Source organism: Macaca mulatta, chromosome 2, assembly GCF_049350105.2.
Source record: "Macaca mulatta isolate MMU2019108-1 chromosome 2, T2T-MMU8v2.0, whole genome shotgun sequence".
Classification (NCBI taxonomy): domain Eukaryota; kingdom Metazoa; phylum Chordata; class Mammalia; order Primates; family Cercopithecidae; genus Macaca; species Macaca mulatta.
In genome coordinates, this window is record NC_133407.1 from 69,867,066 (window position 1) to 69,893,257 (window position 26,192).

A 26,192-nucleotide genomic window follows, 5' to 3' on the forward strand; every position below is an offset into this window, starting at 1 on the left:
AAACTGCTTAGTGTTCTGTTAATACATCTCACAGAGTTACATCTGTATTTCGTGGATCTCTTTGCTAGCCTTATTTCTGTGGAATCTGAGAACAGATATTTCGGATCCCTTTGAAGACTATAGGTCCAAAGGAAATATCCTCCGAAAACAAAGAGAAAGAAGCTTTCTGAGAAACTTCTTTGTGTTCTGTGAAATTATCTTACAGAGTTATAGCTTTCCCCTCAAGAAGCCTTTCGCTAAGACAGTTCTTGTGGAATTGGCAAAGTGATATTTGGAAGCCCATAGAGGGATATGGTGAAAAAGGAAATATCCTCAGATGAAATCTGGAAAGAAGCTTTCTGAGAAACTGCTTAGTGTTCTGTTAATACATCTCACAGAGTTACATCTGTATTTCGTGGATCTCTTTGCTAGCCTTATTTCTGTGGAATCTGAGAACAGATATTTCGGATCCCTTTGAAGACTATAGGGCCAAAGGAAATATCCTCCGAAAACAAAGAGAAAGAAGCTTTCTGAGAAACTTCTTTGTGTTCTGTGAAATCATCTCACAGAGTTACAGCTTTCCCATCAAGAAGCCTTTCGCTAAGACAGTTCTTGTGGAATTGGCAAAGTGATATTTGGAAGCCCATAGAGGGCTATGGTGAAAAAGGAAATATCCTCAGATGAAATCTGGAAAGAAGCTTTCTGAGAAACTGCTTAGTGTTCTGTTAATTCATCTCACAGAGTTACATCTGTATTTCGTGGATCTCTTTGCTAGCCTTATATCTGTGGAATCTGAGAACAGATATTTCGGATCCCTTTGAAGACTATAGGGGCAAAGGGAAAATCCTCCGATAACAAAGAGAAAGAAGCTTTCTGAGAAACTTCTTTGTGTTCTGTGAAATCATCTCACAAAGTTACAGCTTTCCCCTTAAGAAGCCTTTCTCTAAGACAGTTCTTGTGGAATTGGCAAAGTGATATTTGGAAGCCCATAGAGGGCTATGGTGAAAAAGGAAATATCATCATATGAAATCCGGAAAGAAGCTTTCTGAGAAACTGCTTAGTGTTCTGTTATTTCATCTCACAGAGTTACATCTGTATTTCTTGGATCTCTTTGCTAGCCTTATTTCTGTGGAATCTGAGAACAGATATTTCGGATCCCTTTGAAGACTATAGGGCCAAAGGAAATATCCTCCGATAACAAAGAGAAAGAAGCTTTCTGAGAAACTTCTTTGTGTTCTGTGAAATCATCTCACAGAGATACAGCTTTCCCCTCAAGAAGCCTTTCGCTAAGACAGTTCTTGTGGAATTGGCAAAGTGATATTTGGAAGCCCATAGAGGGCTATGGTGAAAAAGGAAATATCCTCAGATGAAATCTGGAAAGAAGCTTTCTGAGAAACTGCTTAGTGTTCTGTTAATTCATCTCAGAGAGTTACATCTGTATTTCGTGGATCTCTTTGCTAGCCTTATTTCTGTGGAATCTCAGAACAGATATTTCGGATCCCTTTGAAGACTATAGGGCCAAAGGAAATATCCTCCGAAAACAAAGAGAAACATGATTTCTGAGAAACTTCTTTGTGTTCTGTGAAATCATCTCACAGAGTTACAGCTTTCCCCTCAAGAAGCCTTTCGCTAAGACAGTTCTTGTGGAATTGGGAAAGTGATATTTGGAAGCCCATAGAGGGCTATGGTGAAAAAGGAAATATCCTCAGATGAAATCTGGAAAGAAGCTTTCTGAGAAACTGCTTAGTATTCTGTTAATTCATCTCACAGAGTTACATCTGTATTTCGTGGATCTCTTTGCTAGCCTTATTTCTGTGGAATCTGAGAACAGATATTTCGGATCCCTTTGAAGACTATAGGGCCAAAGGAAATATCCTCCGATAACAAAGAGAAAGAAGCTTTCTGACATACTACTTTGTGTTCTGTGAAATCATCTCACAGAGTTACAGCTTTCCCCTCAAGAAGCCGTTCGCTAAGACAGTTCTTGTGGAATTGGCAAAGTGATATTTGGAAGCCCATAGAGGGCTATGGTGAAAAAGGAAATATCCTCAGATGAAATCTGGAAAGAAGCTTTCTGAGAAACTGCTTAGTGTTCTGTTAATTCATCTAACAGAGTTACATCTGTATTTCGTGCATCTCTTTGTTAGCCTTATATCTGTGGAACCTGAGAACAGATATTTCGGATCCCTTTGAAGACTATAGGGCCAAAGGAAATATCCTCCGATAACAAAGAGAAAGAAGCTTTCTGAGAAACTTCTTTGTGTTCTGTGAAATCATCTCACAGAGTTACATCTTTCCCCTCAAGAAGCCTTTCGCTAAGACAGTTCTTGTGGAATTGGCAAAGTGATATTTGGAAGCCCATAGAGGGCTATAGTGAAAAAGGAAATATCCTCAGATGAAATCTGGAAAGAAGCTTTCTGAGAAACCGCTCAGTGTTCTCTGACTTCCACTCACAGAGTTACATCTGTATTTCGTGGATCTCTTTGCTAGCCTTATTTCTGTGGAATCTGAGAACAGATATTTCGGATCCCTTTGAAGACTATAGGGCCAAAGGAAATATCCTCCGATAACAAAGAGAAAGAAGCTTTCTGAGAAACTTCTTTGTGTTCTGTGAAATCATCTCACAGAGTTACAGCTTTCCCCTCAAGAAGCCTTTCGCTAAGACAGTTCTTGTGGAATTTGCAAAGTGATATTTGGAAGCCCATAGAAGGCTATGGTGAAAAAGGAAATATCCTAAGATGAAATCTGGAAAGAAGCTTTCTGAGAAACTGCTTAGTGTTCTGTTATTTCATCTCACAGAGTTACATCTGTATGTCGTGGATCTGTTTGCTAGCCTTATTTCTGTGGAATCTGAGAACAGATATTTCTGATCCCTTTGAAGACTATAGGGCCAAAGGAAATATCCTCCGATAACAAAGAGAAAGAAGCTTTCTGAGAAACTTCTTTGTGTTCTGTGAAATTATCTTACAGAGTTATAGCTTTCCCCTCAAGAAGCCTTTCGCTAAGACAGTTCTTGTGGAATTGGCAAAGTGATATTTGGAAGCCCATAGAGGGATATGGTGAAAAAGGAAATATCCTCAGATGAAATCTGGAAAGAAGCTTTCTGAGAAACTGCTTAGTGTTCTGTTAATACATCTCACAGAGTTACATCTGTATTTCGTGGATCTCTTTGCTAGCCTTATTTCTGTGGAATCTGAGAACAGATATTTCGGATCACTTTGAAGACTATAGGTCCAAAGGAAATATCCTCCGAAAACAAAGAGAAAGAAGCTTTCTGAGAAACTTCTTTGTGTTCTGTGAAATCATCTCACAGAGTTACAGCTTTCCCATGAAGAAGCCTTTCGCTAAGACAGTTCTTGTGGAATTGGCAAAGTGATATTTGGAAGCCCATAGAGGGCTATGGTGAAAAAGGAAATATCCTCAGATGAAATCTGGAAAGAAGCTTTCTGAGAAACTGCTTAGTGTTCTGTTAATTCATCTCACAGAGTTACATCTGTATTTCGTGGATCTCTTTGCTAGCCTTATATCTGTGGAATCTGAGAACAGATATTTCGGATCCCTTTGAAGACTATAGGGGCAAAGGGAAAATCCTCCGATAACAAAGATAAAGAAGCTTTCTGAGAAACTTCTTTGTGTTCTGTGAAATCGTCTCACAAAGTTACAGCTTTCCCCTTAAGAAGCCTTTCTCTAAGACAGTTCTTGTGGAATTGGCAAAGTGATATTTGGAAGCCCATAGAGGGCTATGGTGAAAAAGGAAATATCCTCAGATGAAATCCGGAAAGAAGCTTTCTGAGAAACTGCTTAGTGTTCTGTTATTTCATCTCACGGAGTTACATCTGTATTTCGTGGATCTCTTTGCTAGCCTTATTTCTGTGGAATCTGAGAACAGATATTTCGGATCCCTTTGAAGACTATAGGGCCAAAGGAAATATCCTCCGATAACAAAGAGAAAGAAGCTTTCTGAGAAACTTCTTTGTGTTCTGTGAAATCATCTCACAGAGTTACAGCTTTCTCTTCAAGAAGCCTTTCGGTAAGGCAGTTCTTGTGGAATTGGCAAAGTGATATTTGGAAGCCCATAGAGGGCTATGGTGAAAAAGGAAATATCCTCAGATGAAATCTGGAAAGAAGCTTTCTGAGAAACTGCTTAGTGTTCTGTTAATTCATCTCACAGAGTTACATCTGTATTTCGTGAATCTCGTTTTTAGCCTTATTTCTGTGGAACCTGAGAACAGATATTTCAGATCCCTTTGAAGACTATAGGGCCAAAGGAAATATCCTCCGATAACAAAGAGAAAGAAGCTTTCTGAGAAACTTCTTTGTGTTCTGTGAAATCATCTCACAGAGTTACAGCTTTCCCCTCAAGAAGCCTTTCGCTAAGACAGTTCTTGTGGAATTGGCAAAGTGACATTTGGAAGCCCATAGAGGGCTATAGTGAAAAAGGAAATATCCTCAGATGAAATCTGGAAAGAAGCTTTCTGGGAAACCGCTTAGAGTTCTCTGACTTCCACTCACAGAGTTACATCTGTATTTCGTGGATCTGTTTGCTAGCCTTATTTCTGTGGAATCTGAGAACAGATATTTCGGATCCCTTTGAAGACTATTGGGCCAAAGGAAATATCCTCCGATAAAAAAGAGAAAGAAGCTTTCTGAGAAACTTCTTTGTGTTCTGTGAAATCATCTCACAGAGTTACATCTTTCCCCTCAAGAAGCCTTTCGCTAAGACAGTTCTTGTGGAATTGGCAAAGTGATACTTGGAAGCCCATAGAGGGCTATGGTGAAAAAGGAAATATCCTCAGATGAAATCTGGAAAGAAGCTTTCTGAGAAACTGCTTAGTGTTCTGTTAATTCATCTCACAGAGTTACATCTGTATTTCGTGCATCTCTTTGCTAGCCTTATATCTGTGGAACCTGAGAACAGATATTTCGGATCCCTTTGAAGAGTATAGGGCCAAAGGAAATATCCTCCGATAACAAAGAGAAAGAAGTTTCTGAGAAACTTCTTTGTGTTCTGTGAAATCATCTCACAGAGTTACATCTTTCCCCTCAAGAAGCCTTTCGCTAAGACAGTTCTTGTGGAATTGGCAAAGTGATATTTGGAAGCCCATAGAGGGCTATAGTGAAAAAGGAAATATCCTCAGATGAAATCTGGAAAGAAGCTTTCTGAGAAACCGCTCAGTGTTCTCTGACTTCCACTCACAGAGTTACATCTGTATTTCGTGGATCTCTTTGCTAGCCTTATTTCTGTGGAATCTGAGAACAGATATATCGGATCCCTTTGAAGACTATAGGGCCAAAGGAAATATCCTCCGATAACAAAGAGAAAGAAGCTTTCTGAGAAACTTCTTTGTGTTCTGTGAAATCATCTCACAGAGTTACAGCTTTCCCCTCAAGAAGCCATTCGCTAAGACAGTTCTTGTGGAATTTGCAAAGTGATATTTGGAAGCCCATGGAAGGCTACGGTGAAAAAGGAAATATCCTAAGATGAAATCTGGAAAGAAGCTTTCTGAGAAACTGCTTAGTGTTCTGTTATTTCATCTCACAGAGTTACATCTGTATGTCGTGGATCTGTTTGCTAGCCTTATTTCTGTGGAATCTGAGAACAGATATTTTTGATCCCTTTGAAGACTATAGGGCCAAAGGAAATATCCTCCGATAACAAAGAGAAAGAAGCTTTCTGAGAAACTTCTTTGTGTTCTGTGAAATTATCTTACAGAGTTATAGCTTTCCCCTCAAGAAGCCTTTCGCTAAGACAGTTCTTGTGGAATTGGCAAAGTGATATTTGGAAGCCCATAGAGGGATATGGTGAAAAAGGAAATATCCTCAGATGAAATCTGGAAAGAAGCTTTCTGAGAAACTGCTTAGTGTTCTGTTAATACATCTCACAGAGTTACATCTGTATTTCGTGGATCTCTTTGCTAGCCTTATTTCTGTGGAATCTGAGAACAGATATTTCGGATCCCTTTGAAGACTATAGGGCCAAAGGAAATATCCTCCGAAAACAAAGAGAAAGAAGCTTTCTGAGAAACTTCTTTGTGTTGTGTGAAATCATCTCACAGAGTTACAGCTTTCCCATCAAGAAGCCTTTCGCTAAGACAGTTCTTGTGGAATTGGCAAAGTGATATTTGGAAGCCCATAGAGGGCTCTGGTGAAAAAGGAAATATCATCAGATGAAATCTGGAAAGAAGCTTTCTGAGAAACTGCTTAGTGTTCTGTTAATTCATCTCACAGAGTTACATCTGTATTTCGTGGATCTCTTTGCTAGCCTTATATCTGTGGAATCTGAGAACAGATATTTCGGATCCCTTTGAAGACTATAGGGGCAAAGGGAAAATCCTCCGATAACAAAGAGAAAGAAGCTGTCTGAGAAACTTCTTTGTGTTCTGTGAAATCATCTCATAAAGTTACAGCTTTCCCCTTAAGAAGCCTTTCTCTAAGACAGTTCTTGTGGAATTGGCAAAGTGATATTTGGAAGCCCATAGAGGGCTATGGTGAAAAAGGAAATATCCTCAGATGAAATCCGGAAAGAAGCTTTCTGAGAAACTGCTTAGTGTTCTGTTATTTCATCTCACAGAGTTACATCTGTATTTCGTGGATCTCTTTGCTAGCCTTATTTCTGTGGAATCTGAGAACAGATATTTCGGATCCCTTTGAAGACTATAGGGCCAAAGGAAATATCCTCCGATAACAAAGAGAAAGAAGCTTTCTGAGAAACTTCTTTGTGTTCTGTGAAATCATCTCACAGAGATACAGCTTTCCCCTCAAGAAGCCTTTCGCTAAGACAGTTCTTGTGGAATTGGCAAAGTGATATTTGGAAGCCCATAGAGGGCTATGGTGAAAAAGGAAATATCCTCAGATGAAATCTGGAAAGAAGCTTTCTGGGAAACCGCTTAGTGTTCTCTGACTTCCACTCACAGAGTTACATCTGTATTTCCTGGATCTCTTTGCTAGCCTTATTTCTGTGGAATCTGAGAACAGATATTTCGGATCCCTTTGAAGACTATAGGGCCAAAGGAAATATCCTCCGATAACAAAGAGAAAGAAGCTTTCTGAGAAACTTCTTTGTGTTCTATGAAATAATCTCACAGAGTTACAGCTTTCCCCTCAAGAAGCCTTTCGCTAAGACAGTTCTTGTGGAATTTTCAAAGTGATATTTGGAAGCCCATAGAAGGCTATGTTGAAAAAGGAAATATCCTCAGATGAAATCTGGAAAGAAGCTTTCTGAGAAACTGCTTAGTGTTCTGTTATTTCATCTCACAGAGTTACTTCTGTATTTCGTGGATCTGTTTGCTAGCCTTATTTCTGTGGAATCTGAGAACAGATATTTCGGATCCCTTTGAAGACTATAGGGCCAAAGGAAATATCCTCCGATAACAAAGAGAAAGAAGCTTTCTGAGAAACTTCTTTGTGTTCTGTGAAATCATCTCACAGAGATACAGCTTTCCCCTCAAGAAGCCTTTCGCTAAGACAGTTCTTGTGGAATTGGCAAAGTGATATTTGGAAGCCCATAGAGGGCTATGGTGAAGAAGGAAATATCCTCAGATGAAATCTGGAAAGAAGCTTTCTGAGAAACTGCTTAGTGTTCTGTTAATTCATCTCACAGAGTTACATCTGTATTTCGTGGATCTCTTTGCTAGCCTTATATCTGTGGAATCTGAGAACAGATATTTCGGATCCCTTTGAAGACTATAGGGGCAAAGGGAAAATCCTCCGATAACAAAGATAAAGAAGCTTTCTGAGAAACTTCTTTGTGTTCTGTGAAATCGTCTCACAAAGTTACAGCTTTCCCCTTAAGAAGCCTTTCTCTAAGACAGTTCTTGTGGAATTGGCAAAGTGATATTTGGAAGCCCATAGAGGGCTATGGTGAAAAAGGAAATATCCTCAGATGAAATCCGGAAAGAAGCTTTCTGAGAAACTGCTTAGTGTTCTGTTATTTCATCTCACGGAGATACATCTGTATTTCGTGGATCTCTTTGCTAGCCTTATTTCTGTGGAATCTGAGAACAGATATTTCGGATCCCTTTGAAGACTATAGGGCCAAAGGAAATATCCTCCGATAACAAAGAGAAAGAAGCTTTCTGAGAAACTTCTTTGTGTTCTGTGAAATCATCTCACAGAGTTACAGCTTTCTCTTCAAGAAGCCTTTCGGTAAGGCAGTTCTTGTGGAATTGGCAAAGTGATATTTGGAAGCCCATAGAGGGCTATGGTGAAAAAGGAAATATCCTCAGATGAAATCTGGAAAGAAGCTTTCTGAGAAACTGCTTAGTGTTCTGTTAATTCATCTCACAGAGTTACATCTGTATTTCGTGAATCTCGTTTTTAGCCTTATTTCTGTGGAACCTGAGAACAGATATTTCAGATCCCTTTGAAGACTATAGGGCCAAAGGAAATATCCTCCGATAACAAAGAGAAAGAAGCTTTCTGAGAAACTTCTTTGTGTTCTGTGAAATCATCTCACAGAGTTACAGCTTTCCCCTCAAGAAGCCTTTCGCTAAGACAGTTCTTGTGGAATTGGCAAAGTGACATTTGGAAGCCCATAGAGGGCTATAGTGAAAAAGGAAATATCCTCAGATGAAATCTGGAAAGAAGCTTTCTGGGAAACCGCTTAGTGTTCTCTGACTTCCACTCACAGAGTTACATCTGTATTTCGTGGATCTGTTTGCTAGCCTTATTTCTGTGGAATCTGAGAACAGATATTTCGGATCCCTTTGAAGACTATTGGGCCAAAGGAAATATCCTCCGATAAAAAAGAGAAAGAAGCTTTCTGAGAAACTTCTTTGTGTTCTGTGAAATCATCTCACAGAGTTACATCTTTCCCCTCAAGAAGCCTTTCGCTAAGACAGTTCTTGTGGAATTGGCAAAGTGATATTTGGAAGCCCATAGAGGGCTATGGTGAAAAAGGAAATATCCTCAGATGAAATCTGGAAAGAAGCTTTCTGAGAAACTGCTTAGTGTTCTGTTAATTCATCTCACAGAGTTACATCTGTATTTCGTGCATCTCTTTGCTAGCCTTATATCTGTGGAACCTGAGAACAGATATTTCGGATCCCTTTGAAGAGTATAGGGCCAAAGGAAATATCCTCCGATAACAAAGAGAAAGAAGCTTTCTGAGAAACTTCTTTGTGTTCTGTGAAATCATCTCACAGAGTTACATCTTTCCCCTCAAGAAGCCTTTCGCTAAGACAGTTCTTGTGGAATTGGCAAAGTGATATTTGGAAGCCCATAGAGGGCTATAGTGAAAAAGGAAATATCCTCAGATGAAATCTGGAAAGAAGCTTTCTGAGAAACCGCTCAGTGTTCTCTGACTTCCACTCACAGAGTTACATCTGTATTTCGTGGATCTCTTTGCTAGCCTTATTTCTGTGGAATCTGAGAACAGATATATCGGATCCCTTTGAAGACTATAGGGCCAAAGGAAATATCCTCCGATAACAAAGAGAAAGAAGCTTTCTGAGAAACTTCTTTGTGTTCTGTGAAATCATCTCACAGAGTTACAGCTTTCCCCTCAAGAAGCCATTCGCTAAGACAGTTCTTGTGGAATTTGCAAAGTGATATTTGGAAGCCCATGGAAGGCTACGGTGAAAAAGGAAATATCCTAAGATGAAATCTGGAAAGAAGCTTTCTGAGAAACTGCTTAGTGTTCTGTTATTTCATCTCACAGAGTTACATCTGTATGTCGTGGATCTGTTTGCTAGCCTTATTTCTGTGGAATCTGAGAACAGATATTTTTGATCCCTTTGAAGACTATAGGGCCAAAGGAAATATCCTCCGATAACAAAGAGAAAGAAGCTTTCTGAGAAACTTCTTTGTGTTCTGTGAAATTATCTTACAGAGTTATAGCTTTTCCCTCAAGAAGCCTTTCGCTAAGACAGTTCTTGTGGAATTGGCAAAGTGATATTTGGAAGCCCATAGAGGGATATGGTGAAAAAGGAAATATCCTCAGATGAAATCTGGAAAGAAGCTTTCTGAGAAACTGCTTAGTGTTCTGTTAATACATCTCACAGAGTTACATCTGTATTTCGTGGATCTCTTTGCTAGCCTTATTTCTGTGGAATCTGAGAACAGATATTTCGGATCCCTTTGAAGACTATAGGGCCAAAGGAAATATCCTCCGAAAACAAAGAGAAAGAAGCTTTCTGAGAAACTTCTTTGTGTTGTGTGAAATCATCTCACAGAGTTACAGCTTTCCCATCAAGAAGCCTTTCGCTAAGACAGTTCTTGTGGAATTGGCAAAGTGATATTTGGAAGCCCATAGAGGGCTCTGCTGAAAAAGGAAATATCATCAGATGAAATCTGGAAAGAAGCTTTCTGAGAAACTGCTTAGTGTTCTGTTAATTCATCTCACAGAGTTACATCTGTATTTCGTGGATCTCTTTGCTAGCCTTATATCTGTGGAATCTGAGAACAGATATTTCGGATCCCTTTGAAGACTATAGGGGCAAAGGGAAAATCCTCCGATAACAAAGAGAAAGAAGCTGTCTGAGAAACTTCTTTGTGTTCTGTGAAATCATCTCATAAAGTTACAGCTTTCCCCTTAAGAAGCCTTTCTCTAAGACAGTTCTTGTGGAATTGGCAAAGTGATATTTGGAAGCCCATAGAGGGCTATGGTGAAAAAGGAAATATCCTCAGATGAAATCCGGAAAGAAGCTTTCTGAGAAACTGCTTAGTGTTCTGTTATTTCATCTCACAGAGTTACATCTCTATTTCGTGGATCTCTTTGCTAGCCTTATTTCTGTGGAATCTGAGAACAGATATTTCGGATCCCTTTGAAGACTATAGGGCCAAAGGAAATATCCTCCGATAACAAAGAGAAAGAAGCTTTCTGAGAAACTTCTTTGTGTTCTGTGAAATCATCTCACAGAGATACAGCTTTCCCCTCAAGAAGCCTTTCGCTAAGACAGTTCTTGTGGAATTGGCAAAGTGATATTTGGAAGCCCATAGAGGGCTATGGTGAAAAAGGAAATATCCTCAGATGAAATCTGGAAAGAAGCTTTCTGGGAAACCGCTTAGTGTTCTCTGACTTCCACTCACAGAGTTACATCTGTATTTCGTGGATCTCTTTGCTAGCCTTATTTCTGTGGAATCTGAGAACAGATATTTCGGATCCCTTTGAAGACTATAGGGCCAAAGGAAATATCCTCCGATAACAAAGAGAAAGAAGCTTTCTGAGAAACTTCTTTGTGTTCTATGAAATCATCTCACAGAGTTACAGCTTTCCCCTCAAGAAGCCTTTCGCTAAGACAGTTCTTGTGGAATTTTCAAAGTGATATTTGGAAGCCCATAGAAGGCTATGTTGAAAAAGGAAATATCCTCAGATGAAATCTGGAAAGAAGCTTTCTGAGAAACTGCTTAGTGTTCTGTTATTTCATCTCACAGAGTTACTTCTGTATTTCGTGGATCTGTTTGCTAGCCTTATTTCTGTGGAATCTGAGAACAGATATTTCGGATCCCTTTGAAGACTATAGGGCCAAAGGAAATATCCTCCGATAACAAAGAGAAAGAAGCTTTCTGAGAAACTTCTTTGTGTTCTGTGAAATCATCTCACAGAGATACAGCTTTCCCCTCAAGAAGCCTTTCGCTAAGACAGTTCTTGTGGAATTGGCAAAGTGATATTTGGAAGCCCATAGAGGGCTATGGTGAAAAAGTAAATATCCTCAGATGAAATCTGGAAAGCAGCTTTCTGAGAAACTGCTTAGTGTTCTGTTAATTCATCTCACAGAGTTACATCTGTATTTCGTGGATCTCTTTGCTAGCCTTATATCTGTGGAATCTGAGAACAGATATTTCGGATCCCTTTGAAGACTATAGGGGCAAAGGGAAAATCCTCCGATAACAAAGAGAAAGAAGCTTTCTGAGAAACTTCTTTGTGTTCTGTGAAATCGTCTCACAACGTTACAGCTTTCCCCTCAAGAAGCCTTTCTCTAAAACAGTTCTTGTGGAATTGGCAAAGTGATATTTGGAAGCCCATAGAGGGCTATGGTGAAAAAGGAAATATCCTCAGATGAAATCTGGAAAGAAGCTTTCTGGGAAACCGCTTAGTGTTCTCTGACTTCCACTCACAGAGTTACATCTGTATTTCGTGGATTTCTTTGCTAGCCTTATTTCTGTGGAATCTGAGAACAGATATTTCGGATCCCTTTGAAGACTGTAGGGCCAAAGGAAATATCCTCCGATAACAAAGAGAAAGAAGCTTTCTGAGAAACTTCTTTGTGTTCTATGAAATCATCTCACAGAGTTACAGCTTTCCCCTCAAGAAGCCTTTCGCTAAGACAGTTCTTGTGGAATTGGCAAAGTGATATTTGGAAGCCCATAGAGGGATATGGTGAAAAAGGAAATATCCTCAGATGAAATCTGGAAAGAAGCTTTCTGAGAAACTGCTTAGTGTTCTGTTAATACATCTCACAGAGTTACATCTGTATTTCGTGGATCTCTTTGCTAGCCTTATTTCTGTGGAATCTGAGAACAGATATTTCGGATCCCTTTGAAGACTATAGGGCCAAAGGAAATATCCTCCGAAAACAAAGAGAAAGAAGCTTTCTGAGAAACTTCTTTGTGTTCTGTGAAATCATCTCACAGAGTTACAGCTTTCCCATCAAGAAGACTTTCGCTAAGACAGTTCTTGTGGAATTGGCAAAGTGATATTTGGAAGCCCATAGAGGGCTCTGGTGAAAAAGGAAATATCATCAGATGAAATCTGGAAAGAAGCTTTCTGAGAAACTGCTTAGTGTTCTGTTAATTCATCTCACAGAGTTACATCTGTATTTCGTGGATCTCTTTGCTAGCCTTATATCTGTGGAATCTGAGAACAGATATTTCGGATCCCTTTGAAGACTATAGGGGCAAAGGGAAAATCCTCCGATAACAAAGAGAAAGAAGCTGTCTGAGAAACTTCTTTGTGTTCTGTGAAATCATCTCATAAAGTTACAGCTTTCCCCTTAAGAAGCCTTTCTCTAAGACAGTTCTTGTGGAATTGGCAAAGTGATATTTGGAAGCCCATAGAGGGCTATGGTGAAAAAGGAAATATCCTCAGATGAAATCCGGAAAGAAGCTTTCTGAGAAACTGCTTAGTGTTCTGTTATTTCATCTCACAGAGTTACATCTGTATTTCGTGGATATCTTTGCTAGCCTTATTTCTGTGGAATCTGAGAACAGATATTTCGGATCCCTTTGAAGACTATAGGGCCAAAGGAAATATCCTCCGATAACAAAGAGAAAGAAGCTTTCTGAGAAACTTCTTTGTGTTCTGTGAAATCATCTCACAGAGATACAGCTTTCCCCTCAAGAAGCCTTTCGCTAAGAGAGTTCTTGTGGAATTGGCAAAGTGATATTTGGAAGCCCATAGAGGGATATGGTGAAAAAGGAAATATCCTCAGATGAAATCTGGAAAGAAGCTTTCTGAGAAACTGCTTAGTGTTCTGTTAATACATCTCACAGATTTACATCTGTATTTCGTGGATCTCTTTGCTAGCCTTATTTCTGTGGAATCTGAGAACAGATATTTCGGATCCCTTTGAAGACTATAGGGCCAAAGGAAATATCCTCCGAAAACAAAGAGAAAGAAGCTTTCTGAGAAACTTCTTTGTGTTCTGTGAAATTATCTTACAGAGTTATAGCTTTCCCCTCAAGAAGCCTTTCGCTAAGACAGTTCTTGTGGAATTGGCAAAGTGATATTTGGAAGCCCATAGAGGGATATGGTGAAAAAGGAAATATCCTCAGATGAAATCTGGAAAGAAGCTTTCTGAGAAACTGCTTAGTGTTCTGTTAATACATCTCACAGAGTTACATCTGTATTTCGTGGATCTCTTTGCTAGCCTTATTTCTGTGGAATCTGAGAACAGATATTTCGGATCCCTTTGAAGACTATAGGGCCAAAGGAAATATCCTCCGATAACAAAGAGAAAGAAGCTTTCTGACATACTACTTTGTGTTCTGTGAAATCATCTCTCAGAGTTACAGCTTTCCCCTCAAGAAGCCGTTCGCTAAGACAGTTCTTGTGGAATTGGCAAAGTGATATTTGGAAGCCCATAGAGGGCTATGGTGAAAAAGGAAATATCCTCAGATGAAATCTGGAAAGAAGCTTTCTGAGAAACTGCTTAGTGTTCTGTTAATTCATCTGAGAGAGTTACATCTGTATTTCGTGGATCTCTTTGCTAGCCTTATTTCTGTGGAATCTGAGAACAGATATTTCGGATCCCTTTGATGACTATAGGGCCAAAGGAAATATCCTCCGATAACAAAGAGAAAGAAGCTTTCTGAGATACTTCTTTGTGTTCTGGGAAATCATCTCACAGAGTTACAGCTTTCCCCTCAAGAAGCCTTTCGCTAAGACAGTTCTTGTGGAATTGGCAAAGTGATACTTGGAAGCCCATAGAGGGCTATGGTGAAAAAGGCAATATCCTCAGATGAAATCTGGAAAGAAGGTTTCTGAGAAACTGCTTAGTGTTCTGTTAATTCATCTCACAGAGTTACATCTGTATTTCGTGAATCTCTTTGCTAGCCTTATTTCTGTGGAACCTGAGAACAGATATTTCGGATTACTTTGAAGATTATAGGGCCAAAGGAAATATCCTCCGATAACAAAGAGAAAGAATCTTTCTGAGAAACTTCTTTATGTTCTGTGAAATCATCTCACAGAGTTACATCTTTCCCCTCAAGAAGCCTTTCGCTAAAACAGTTCTTGTGGAATTCGCAAAGTGATATTTGGAAGCTCATAGAGGGCTATGGTGAAAAAGGAAATATCCTCAGATGAAATCTGGAAAGAAGCTTTCTGAGAAACCGCTTAGTGTTCTCTGACTTCCACTCACAGAGTTGCATCTGTATTTCTTGGATCTGTTTGCTCGTCTTATTTCTATGGAATCTGAGAACAGATATTTCGGATCCCTTTGAAGACTAGAGGGCCAAAGGAAATATCCTCCGAAAACAAAGAGAAAGAAGCTTTCTGAGAAACTTCTTTGTGTTCTGTGAAATCATCTCACAGAGTTACAGCTTTCCCCTCAAGAAGCCTTTCGCTAAGACAGTTCTTGTGGAATTGGCAAAGTGATATTTGGAAGCCCATAGAAGGCTATGTTGAAAAAGGAAATATCCTCAGATGAAATCTGGAAAGAAGCTTTCTGAGAAACTGCTTAGTGTTCTGTTATTTCATCTCACAGAGTTACATCTGTATTTCGTGGATCTGTTTGCTAGCCTTATTTCTGTGGAATCTGAGAACAGATATTTCGGATCCCTTTGAAGACTATAGGGCCAAAGGAAATATCCTCCGATAACAAAGAGGAAGAAGCTTTCTGAGAAACTTCTTTGTGTTCTGTGAAATCATCTCACAGAGATACAGCTTTCCCCTCAAGAAGCCTTTCGCTAAGACAGTTCTTGTGGAATTGGCAAAGTGATATTTGGAAGCCCATAGAGGGCTATGGTGAAAAAGTAAATATCCTCAGATGAAATCTGGAAAGCAGCTTTCTGAGAAACCGCTTAGTGTTCTCTGACTTCCACTCACAGAGTTACATCTGTATTTCGTGGATCTCTTTGCTAGCCTTATTTCTGTGGAATCTGAGAACAGATATTTCGGATCCCTTTGAAGACTATAGGGCCAAAGGAAATATCCTCCGGTAACAAAGAGAAAGAAGTTTTCTGAGAAACTTCTTTGTGTTCTGTGAAATCATCTCACAGAGTTACAGCTTTCCCCTCAAGAAGCCTTTCGCTAAGACAGTTCTTGTGGAATTTGCAAAGTGATATTTGGAAGCCCATAGAAGGCTATGGTGAAAATGGAAATATCCTCGGATGAAATATGGAAAGAAGCTTTCTAAGAAACTGCTTAGTGTTCTGTTATTTCATCTCATAGAGTTACATCTGTATTTCGTGGATCTCTTTGCTAGCCTTATTTCTGTGGAATCTGAGAACAGATATATCGGATCCCTTTGAAGACTATAGGGCCAAAGGAAATATCCTCCGAAAACAAAGAGAAAGAAGCTTTCTGAGAAACTTCTTTGTGTTCTGTGAAATCATCTCACAGAGTTACAGCTTTCCCCTCAAGAAGCCTTTCGCTAAGACAGTTCTTGTGGAATTGGCAAAGTGATATTTGGAAGCCCATAGAGGGCTATGGTGAAAAAGGAAATATCCTCAGATGAAATCTGGAAAGAAGCTTTCTGAGAAACTGCTTAGTGTTCTGTTAATTCATCTCACAGAGTTACATCTGTATTTCGTGAATCTCGTTTTTAGCCTTATTTCTGTGGAACCTGAGAACAGATATTTCAGATCCCTTTGAAGACTATAGGGCCAAAGGAAATATCCTCCGATAACAAAGAGAAAGAAGCTTTCTGAGAAACTTCTTTGTGTTCTGTGAAATCATCTCACAGAGTTACAGCTTTCCCCTCAAGAAGCCTTTCGCTAAGACAGTTCTTGTGGAATTGGCAAAGTGATATTTGGAAGCCCATAGAGGGCTATAGTGAAAAAGGAAATATCCTCAGATGAAATCTGAAAAGAAGCTTTCTGGGAAACCGCTTAGTGTTCTCTGACTTCCACTCACAGAGTTACATCTGTATTTCGTGGATCTCTTTGCTAGCCTTATTTCTGTGGAATCTGAGAACAGATATTTCGGATCCCTTTGAAGACTATAGGGCCAAAGGAAATATCCTCCGATAACAAAGAGAAAGAAGCTTTCTGAGAAACTTCTTTGTGTTCTGTGAAATCATCTCACAGAGTTACAGCTTTCCCCTCAAGAAGCCTTTCGCTAAGACAGTTCTTGTGGAATTTTCAAAGTGGTATTTGGAAGCCCATAGAAGGCTATGTTGAAAAAGGAAATATCCTCAGATGAAATCTGGAAAGAAGCTTTCTGAGAAACTGCTTAGTGTTCTGTTATTTCATCTCACAGAGTTACATCTGTATTTCGTGGATCTGTTTGTTAGCCTTATTTCTGTGGAATCTGAGAACAGATATTTCGGATCCCTTTGAACACTATAGGGCCAAAGGAAATATCCTCCGATAACAAAGAGAAAGAAGCTTTCTGAGAAACTTCTTTTTGTTCTGTGAAATCATCTCACAGAGATACAGCTTTCCCCTCTAGAAGCCTTTCGCTAAGACAGTTCTTGTGGAATTGGCAAAGTGATATTGGGAAGCCCATAGAGGGCTATGGTGAAAAAGGAAATATCCTCAGAATGAAATCTGGAAAGAAGCTTTCTGAGAAACTGCTTAGTGTTCTGTTAATACATCTCACAGAGTTACATCTGTATTTCGTGGATCTCTTGGCTAGCCTTATTTCTGTGGAATCTGAGAACAGATATTTCGGATCCCTTTGAAGATTATAGGGCCAAAGGAAATATCCTCCGAAAACAAAGAGAAAGAAGCTTTCTGAGAAACTTCTTTGTGTTCTGTGAAATCATCTCACAGAGTTACTGCTTTCCCATTAAGAAGCCTTTCGCTAAAACAGTTCTTGTGGAATTGGCAAAGTGATATTTGGAAGCCCATAGAGGGCTATGGTGAAAAAGTAAATATCCTCAGATGAAATCTGGAAAGCAGCTTTCTGAGAAACTGCTTAGTGTTCTGCTAAGTCATCTCACAGAGTTACATCTGTATTTCGTGGATCTCTTTGCTAGCCTTATATCTGTGGAATCTGAGAACAGATATTTCGGATCCCTTTGAAGACTATAGGGGCAAAGGGAAAATCCTCCGATAACAAAGAGAAAGAAGCTTTCTGAGAAACTTCTTTGTGTTCTGTGAAATCGTCTCACAACGTTACAGCTTTCCCCTCAAGAAGCCTTTCTCTAAAACAGTTCTTGTGGAATTGGCAAAGTGATATTTGGCAGCCCATAGAGGGCTATGGTGAAAAAGGATATATTCTCAGATGAAATCTGGAAAGAAGCTTTCTGAGAAACTGCTTAGTTTTCTGTTATTTCATCTCACAGAGTTACATCTGTATTTCGTGGATCTGTTTGCTAGCCTTATTTCTGTGGAATCTGAGAATAGATATTTCGGATCCCTTTGAAGATTATAGGGGCAAAGGGAAAATCCTCCGATAACAAAGAGAAAGAAGCTTTCTGAGAAACTTCTTTGTGTTCTGTGAAATCATCTCACAGAGTTACATCTTTCCCCTCAAGAAGCCTTTCGCTAAGACAGTTCTTGTGGAATTGGCAAAGTGATATTTGGAAGCCCATAGAGGGCTATGGTGAAAAAGGAAATATCCTCAGATGAAATCTGGAAAGAAGGTTTCTGAGAAACTGCTTAGTGTTCTGTTAATACATCTCACAGAGTTACATCTGTATTTCGTGGATCTCTTTGCTAGCCTTATTTCTGTGGAATCTGAGAACAGATATTTCGGATCCCTTTGAAGACTATAGGGCCAAAGGAAATATCCTCCGAAAACAAAGAGAAAGAAGCTTTCTGAGAAACTTCTTTGTCTTCTGTGAAATCATCTCACAGAGTTACAGCTTTCCCCTCAAGAAGCCTTTCGCTAAGACAGTTCTTGTGGAATTGGCAAAGTGATATTTGGAAGCCCATAGAGGGCTATGGTGAAAAAGGAAATATCCTCAGATGAAATCTGGAAAGAAGCTTTCTGAGAAACTGCTTAGTGTTCTGTTAATTCATCTCACAGAGTTACATCTGTATTTCGTGGATCTCTTTGCTAGACTTATATCTGTGGAATCTGAGAACAGATATTTCGGATCCCTTTGAAGACTATAGGGCCAAAGGAAATATCCTCCGAAAACAAAGAGAAAGATGATTTCTGAGAAACTTCTTTGTGTTCTGTGAAATCATCTCACAGAGTTACAGCTTTACCCTCAAGAAGCCTTTCGCTAAGACAGTTCTTGTGGAATTGGCAAAGTGATATTTGGCAGCCCATAGAGGGCTATGGTGAAAAAGGAAATATCCTCAGATGAAATCTGGAAAGAAGCTTTCTGAGAAACTGCTTAGTGTTCTGTTAATTCATCTCACAGAGTTACATCTGTATTTCGTGGATCTCTTTGCTAGCCTTATTTCTGTGGAATCTGAGAACAGATATTTCGGATCCCTTTGAAGACTATAGGGCCAAAGGAAATATCCTCCGATAACAAAGAGAAAGAAGCTTTCTGACATACTACTTTGTGTTCTGTGAAATCATCTCACAGAGTTACAGATTTCCCCTCAAGAAGCCATTCGCTAAGACAGTTCTTGTGGAATTGGCAAAGTGATATTTGGAAGCCCATAGAGGGCTATGGTGAAAAAGGAAATATCCTCAGATGAAATCTGGAAAGCAGCTTTCTGAGAAACTGCTTAGTGTTCTGTTAATTCATCTCACAGAGTTACATCTGTATTTCGTGAATCTCGTTTTTAGCCTTATTTCTGTGGAACCTGAGAACAGATATTTCGGATCCCTTTGAAGACTATAGGGGCAAAGGTAAAATCCTCCGATAACAAAGAGAAAGATGCTTTCTGAGAAACTTCTTTGTGTTCTGTGAAATCGTCTCACAACGTTACAGCTTTCCCCTCAAGACGCCTTTCTCTAAAACAGTTCTTGTGGAATTGGCAAAGTGATATTTGGAAGCCCATAGAGGGCTATGGTGAAAAAGGATATATCCTCAGATGAAATCTGGAAAGAAGCTTTCTGAGAAACTGCTTAGTGTTCTGTTATTTCATCTCACAGAGTTACATCTGTATTTCGTGGATCTGTTTGCTAGCCTTATTTCTGTGGAATCTGAGAACAGATATTTCGGATCCCTTTGAAGACTATTGGGCCAAAGGAAATATCCTCCGATAACAAAGAGAAAGAAGCTTTCTGAGAAACTTCTTTGTGTTCTGTGAAATCATCTCACAGAGTTACATCTTTCCCCTCAAGAAGCCTTTCGCTAAGACAGTTCTTGTGGAATTGGCAAAGTGATATTTGGAAGCCCATAGAGGGCTATGGTGAAAAAGGAAATATCCTCAGATGAAATCTGGAAAGAAGGTTTCTGAGAAACTGCTTAGTGTTCTGTTAATTCATCTCACAGAGTTACATCTGTATTTCGTGCATCTCTTTGCTAGCCTTATATCTGTGGAACCTGAGAACAGATATTTCGGATCCGTTTGAAGACTATAGGGCCAAAGGAAATATCCTCCGATAACAAAGAGATAGAAGCTTTCTGAGAAACTTCTTTGTGTTCTGTGAAATCATCTCACAGAGTTACATCTTTGCCCTCAAGAAGCCTTTCGCTAAGACAGTTCTTGTGGAATTGGAAAAGTGATATTTGGAAGCCAATAGAGGGCTATAGTGAAAAAGGAAATATCCTCAGATGAAATCTGGAAAGAAGCTTTCTGAGAAACCGCTCAGTGTTCTCTGACTTCCACTCACAGAGTTACATCTGTATTTCGTGGATCTCTTTGCTAGCCTTATTTCTGTGGAATCTGAGAACAGATATTTCCGATCCCTTTGAAGACTATAGGGCCAAAGGAAATATCCTCCGATAACAAAGAGAAAGAAGCTTTCTGAGAAACTTCTTTGTGTTCTGTGAAATCATCTCACAGAGTTACAGCTTTCCCCTCAAGAAGCCTTTCGGTAAGACAGTTCTTGTGGAATTTGCAAAGTGATATTTGGAAGCCCATAGAAGGCTATGGTGAAAAAGGAAATATCCTAAGATGAAATCTGGAAAGAAGCTTTCTGAGAAACTGCTTAGTGTTCTGTTATTTCATCTCACAGAGTTACATCTGTATGTCGTGGATCTGTTTGCTAGCCTTATTTCTGTGGAATCTGAGAACAGATATTTCTGATCCCTTTGAAGACTATAGGGCCAAAGGAAATATCCTCCGATAACAAAGAGAAAGAAGCTTTCTGAGAAACTTCTTTGTGTTCTGTGAAATCATCTCACAGAGTTACAGCTTTCCCCTCAAGAAGCCATTCGCTAAGACAGTTCTTGTGGAATTGGCAAAGTGATATTTGGAAGCCCATAGAGGGCTATGGTGAAAAAGGAAATATCCTCAGATGAAATCTGGAAAGAAGCTTTCTGAGAAACCGCTCAGTGTTCTCTGACTTCCACTCACAGAGTTACATCTGTATTTCGTGGATCTCTTTGCTAGCCTTATTTCTGTGGAATCTGAGAACAGATATTTCGGATCCCTTTGAAGACTATAGGGCCAAAGGAAATATCCTCCGATAACAAAGAGAAAGAAGCTTTCTGAGAAACTTCTTTGTGTTCTGTGAAATTATCTTACAGAGTTATAGCTTTCCCCTCAAGAAGCCTTTCGCTAAGACAGTTCTTGTGGAATTGGCAAAGTGATATTTGGAAGCCCATAGAGCGCTATGGTGAAAAAGGAAATATCCTCAGATGAAATCTGGAAAGAAGCTTTCTGAGAAACTGCTTAGTGTTCTGTTAATACATCTCACAGAGTTACATCTGTATTTCGTGGATCTCTTTGCTAGCCTTATTTCTGTGGAATCTGAGAACAGATATTTCGGATCCCTTTGAAGACTATAGGGCCAAAGGAAATATCCTCCGAAAACAAAGAGAAAGAAGCTTTCTGAGAAATTTCTTTGTCTTCTGTGAAATCATCTCACAGAGTTACAGCTTTCCCCTCAAGAAGCCTTTCGCTAAGACAGTTCTTGTGGAATTGGCAAAGTGATATTTGGAAGCCCATAGAGGGCTATGGTGAAAAAGGAAATATCCTCAGATGAAATCTGGAAAGAAGCTTTCTGAGAAACTGCTTAGTGTTCTGTTAATTCATCTCACAGAGTTACATCTGTATTTCGTGGATCTCTTTGCTAGCCTTATATCTGTGGAATCTGAGAACAGATATTTCGGATCCCTTTGAAGACTATAGGGCCAAAGGAAATATCCTCCGAAAACAAAGAGAAAGATGATTTCTGAGAAACTTCTTTGTGTTCTGTGAAATCATCTCACAGAGTTACAGCTTTACCCTCAAGAAGCCTTTCGCTAAGACAGTTCTTGTGGAATTGGCAAATTGATATTTGGAAGCCCATAGAGGGCTATGGTGAAAAAGGAAATATCCTCAGATGAAATCTGGAAAGAAGCTTTCTGAGAAACTGCTTAGTGTTCTGTTAATTCATCTCACAGAGTTACATCTGTATTTCGTGGATCTCTTTGCTAGCCTTATTTCTGTGGAATCTGAGAACAGATATTTCGGATCCCTTTGAAGACTATAGGGCCAAAGGAAATATCCTCCGATAACAAAGAGAAAGAAGCTTTCTGACATACTACTTTGTGTTCTGTGAAATCATCTCACAGAGTTACAGCTTTCCCCTCAAGAAGCCGTTCGCTAAGACAGTTCTTGTGGAATTGGCAAAGTGATATTTGGAAGCCCATAGAGGGCTATGGTGAAAAAGGAAATATCCTCAGATGAAATCTGGAAAGCAGCTTTCTGAGAAACTGCTTAGTGTTCTGTTAATTCATCTCACAGAGTTACATCTGTATTTCGTGAATCTCGTTTTTAGCCTTATTTCTGTGGAACCTGAGAACAGATATTTCGGATCCCTTTGAAGACTATAGGGGCAAAGGGAAAATCCTCCGATAACAAAGAGAAAGAAGCTTTCTGAGAAACTTCTTTGTGTTCTGTGAAATCGTCTCACAACGTTACAGCTTTCCCCTCAAGAAGCCTTTCTCTAAAACAGTTCTTGTGGAATTGGCAAAGTGATATTTGGAAGCCCATAGAGGGCTATGGTGAAAAAGGATATATCCTCAGATGAAATCTGGAAAGAAGCTTTCTGGGAAACCGCTTAGTGTTCTCTGACTTCCACTCACAGAGTTACATCTGTATTTCGTGGATCTGTTTGCTAGCCTTATTTCTGTGGAATCTGAGAACAGATATTTCGGATCCCTTTGAAGACTATTGGGCCAAAGGAAATATCCTCCGATAACAAAGAGAAAGAAGCTTTCTGAGAAACTTCTTTGTGTTCTGTGAAATCATCTCACAGAGTTACAGCTTTCCCCTCAAGAAGCCTTTCGGTAAGACAGTTCTTGTGGAATTTGCAAAGTGATATTTGGAAGCCCATAGAAGGCTATGGTGAAAAAGGAAATATCCTAAGATGAAATCTGGAAAGAAGCTTTCTGAGAAACTGCTTAGTGTTCTGTTATTTCATCTCACAGAGTTACATCTGTATGTCGTGGATCTGTTTGCTAGCCTTATTTCTGTGGAATCTGAGAACAGATATTTCTGATCCCTTTGAAGACTATAGGGCCAAAGGAAATATCCTCCGATAACAAAGAGAAAGAAGCTTTCTGAGAAACTTCTTTGTGTTCTGTGAAATCATCTCACAGAGTTACAGCTTTCCCCTCAAGAAGCCATTCGCTAAGACAGTTCTTGTGGAATTGGCAAAGTGATATTTGGAAGCCCATAGAGGGCTATGGTGAAAAAGGAAATATCCTCAGATGAAATCTGGAAAGAAGCTTTCTGAGAAACCGCTCAGTGTTCTCTGACTTCCACTCACAGAGTTACATCTGTATTTCGTGGATCTCTTTGCTAGCCTTATTTCTGTGGAATCTGAGAACAGATATTTCGGATCCCTTTGAAGACTATAGGGCCAAAGGAAATATCCTCCGATAACAAAGAGAAAGAAGCTTTCTGAGAAACTTCTTTGTGTTCTGTGAAATTATCTTACAGAGTTATAGCTTTCCCCTCAAGAAGCCTTTCGCTAAGACAGTTCTTGTGGAATTGGCAAAGTGATATTTGGAAGCCCATAGAGCGCTATGGTGAAAAAGGAAATATCCTCAGATGAAATCTGGAAAGAAGCTTTCTGAGAAACTGCTTAGTGTTCTGTTAATACATCTCACAGAGTTACATCTGTATTTCGTGGATCTCTTTGCTAGCCTTATTTCTGTGGAATCTGAGAACAGATATTTCGGATCCCTTTGAAGACTATAGGGCCAAAGGAAATATCCTCCGAAAACAAAGAGAAAGAAGCTTTCTGAGAAATTTCTTTGTCTTCTGTGAAATCATCTCACAGAGTTACAGCTTTCCCCTCAAGAAGCCTTTCGCTAAGACAGTTCTTGTGGAATTGGCAAAGTGATATTTGGAAGCCCATAGAGGGCTATGGTGAAAAAGGAAATATCCTCAGATGAAATCTGGAAAGAAGCTTTCTGAGAAACTGCTTAGTGTTCTGTTAATTCATCTCACAGAGTTACATCTGTATTTCGTGGATCTCTTTGCTAGCCTTATATCTGTGGAATCTGAGAACAGATATTTCGGATCCCTTTGAAGACTATAGGGCCAAAGGAAATATCCTCCGAAAACAAAGAGAAAGATGATTTCTGAGAAACTTCTTTGTGTTCTGTGAAATCATCTCACAGAGTTACAGCTTTACCCTCAAGAAGCCTTTCGCTAAGACAGTTCTTGTGGAATTGGCAAATTGATATTTGGAAGCCCATAGAGGGCTATGGTGAAAAAGGAAATATCCTCAGATGAAATCTGGAAAGAAGCTTTCTGAGAAACTGCTTAGTGTTCTGTTAATTCATCTCACAGAGTTACATCTGTATTTCGTGGATCTCTTTGCTAGCCTTATTTCTGTGGAATCTGAGAACAGATATTTCGGATCCCTTTGAAGACTATAGGGCCAAAGGAAATATCCTCCGATAACAAAGAGAAAGAAGCTTTCTGACATACTACTTTGTGTTCTGTGAAATCATCTCACAGAGTTACAGCTTTCCCCTCAAGAAGCCGTTCGCTAAGACAGTTCTTGTGGAATTGGCAAAGTGATATTTGGAAGCCCATAGAGGGCTATGGTGAAAAAGGAAATATCCTCAGATGAAATCTGGAAAGCAGCTTTCTGAGAAACTGCTTAGTGTTCTGTTAATTCATCTCACAGAGTTACATCTGTATTTCGTGAATCTCGTTTTTAGCCTTATTTCTGTGGAACCTGAGAACAGATATTTCGGATCCCTTTGAAGACTATAGGGGCAAAGGGAAAATCCTCCGATAACAAAGAGAAAGAAGCTTTCTGAGAAACTTCTTTGTGTTCTGTGAAATCGTCTCACAACGTTACAGCTTTCCCCTCAAGAAGCCTTTCTCTAAAACAGTTCTTGTGGAATTGGCAAAGTGATATTTGGAAGCCCATAGAGGGCTATGGTGAAAAAGGATATATCCTCAGATGAAATCTGGAAAGAAGCTTTCTGGGAAACCGCTTAGTGTTCTCTGACTTCCACTCACAGAGTTACATCTGTATTTCGTGGATCTGTTTGCTAGCCTTATTTCTGTGGAATCTGAGAACAGATATTTCGGATCCCTTTGAAGACTATTGGGCCAAAGGAAATATCCTCCGATAAAAAAGAGAAAGAAGCTTTCTGAGAAACTTCTTTGTGTTCTGTGAAATCATCTCACAGAGTTACATCTTTCCCCTCAAGAAGCCTTTCGCTAAGACAGTTCTTGTGGAATTGGCAAAGTGATATTTGGAAGCCCATAGAGGGCTATGGTGAAAAAGGAAATATCCTCAGATGAAATCTGGAAAGAAGCTTTCTGAGAAACTGCTTAGTGTTCTGTTAATTCATCTCACAGAGTTACATCTGTATTTCGTGCATCTCTTTGCTAGCCTTATATCTGTGGAACCTGAGAACAGATATTTCGGATCCCTTTGAAGACTATAGGGCCAAAGGAAATATCCTCCGATAACAAAGAGAAAGAAGCTTTCTGAGAAACTTCTTTGTGTTCTGTGAAATCATCTCACAGAGTTACATCTTTCCCCTCAAGAAGCCTTTCGCTAAGACAGTTCTTGTGGAATTGGCAAAGTGATATTTGGAAGCCCATAGAGGGCTATAGTGAAAAAGGAAATATCCTCAGATGAAATCTGGAAAGAAGCTTTCTGAGAAACCGCTCAGTGTTCTCTGACTTCCACTCACAGAGTTACATCTGTATTTCGTGGATCTCTTTGCTAGCCTTATTTCTGTGGAATCTGAGAACAGATATATCGGATCCCTTTGAAGACTATAGGGCCAAAGGAAATATCCTCCGATAACAAAGAGAAAGAAGCTTTCTGAGAAACTTCTTTGTGTTCTGTGAAATCATCTCACAGAGTTACAGCTTTCCCCTCAAGAAGCCATTCGCTAAGACAGTTCTTGTGGAATTTGCAAAGTGATATTTGGAAGCCCATGGAAGGCTACGGTGAAAAAGGAAATATCCTAAGATGAAATCTGGAAAGAAGCTTTCTGAGAAACTGCTTAGTGTTCTGTTATTTCATCTCACAGAGTTACATCTGTATGTCGTGGATCTGTTTGCTAGCCTTATTTCTGTGGAATCTGAGAACAGATATTTTTGATCCCTTTGAAGACTATAGG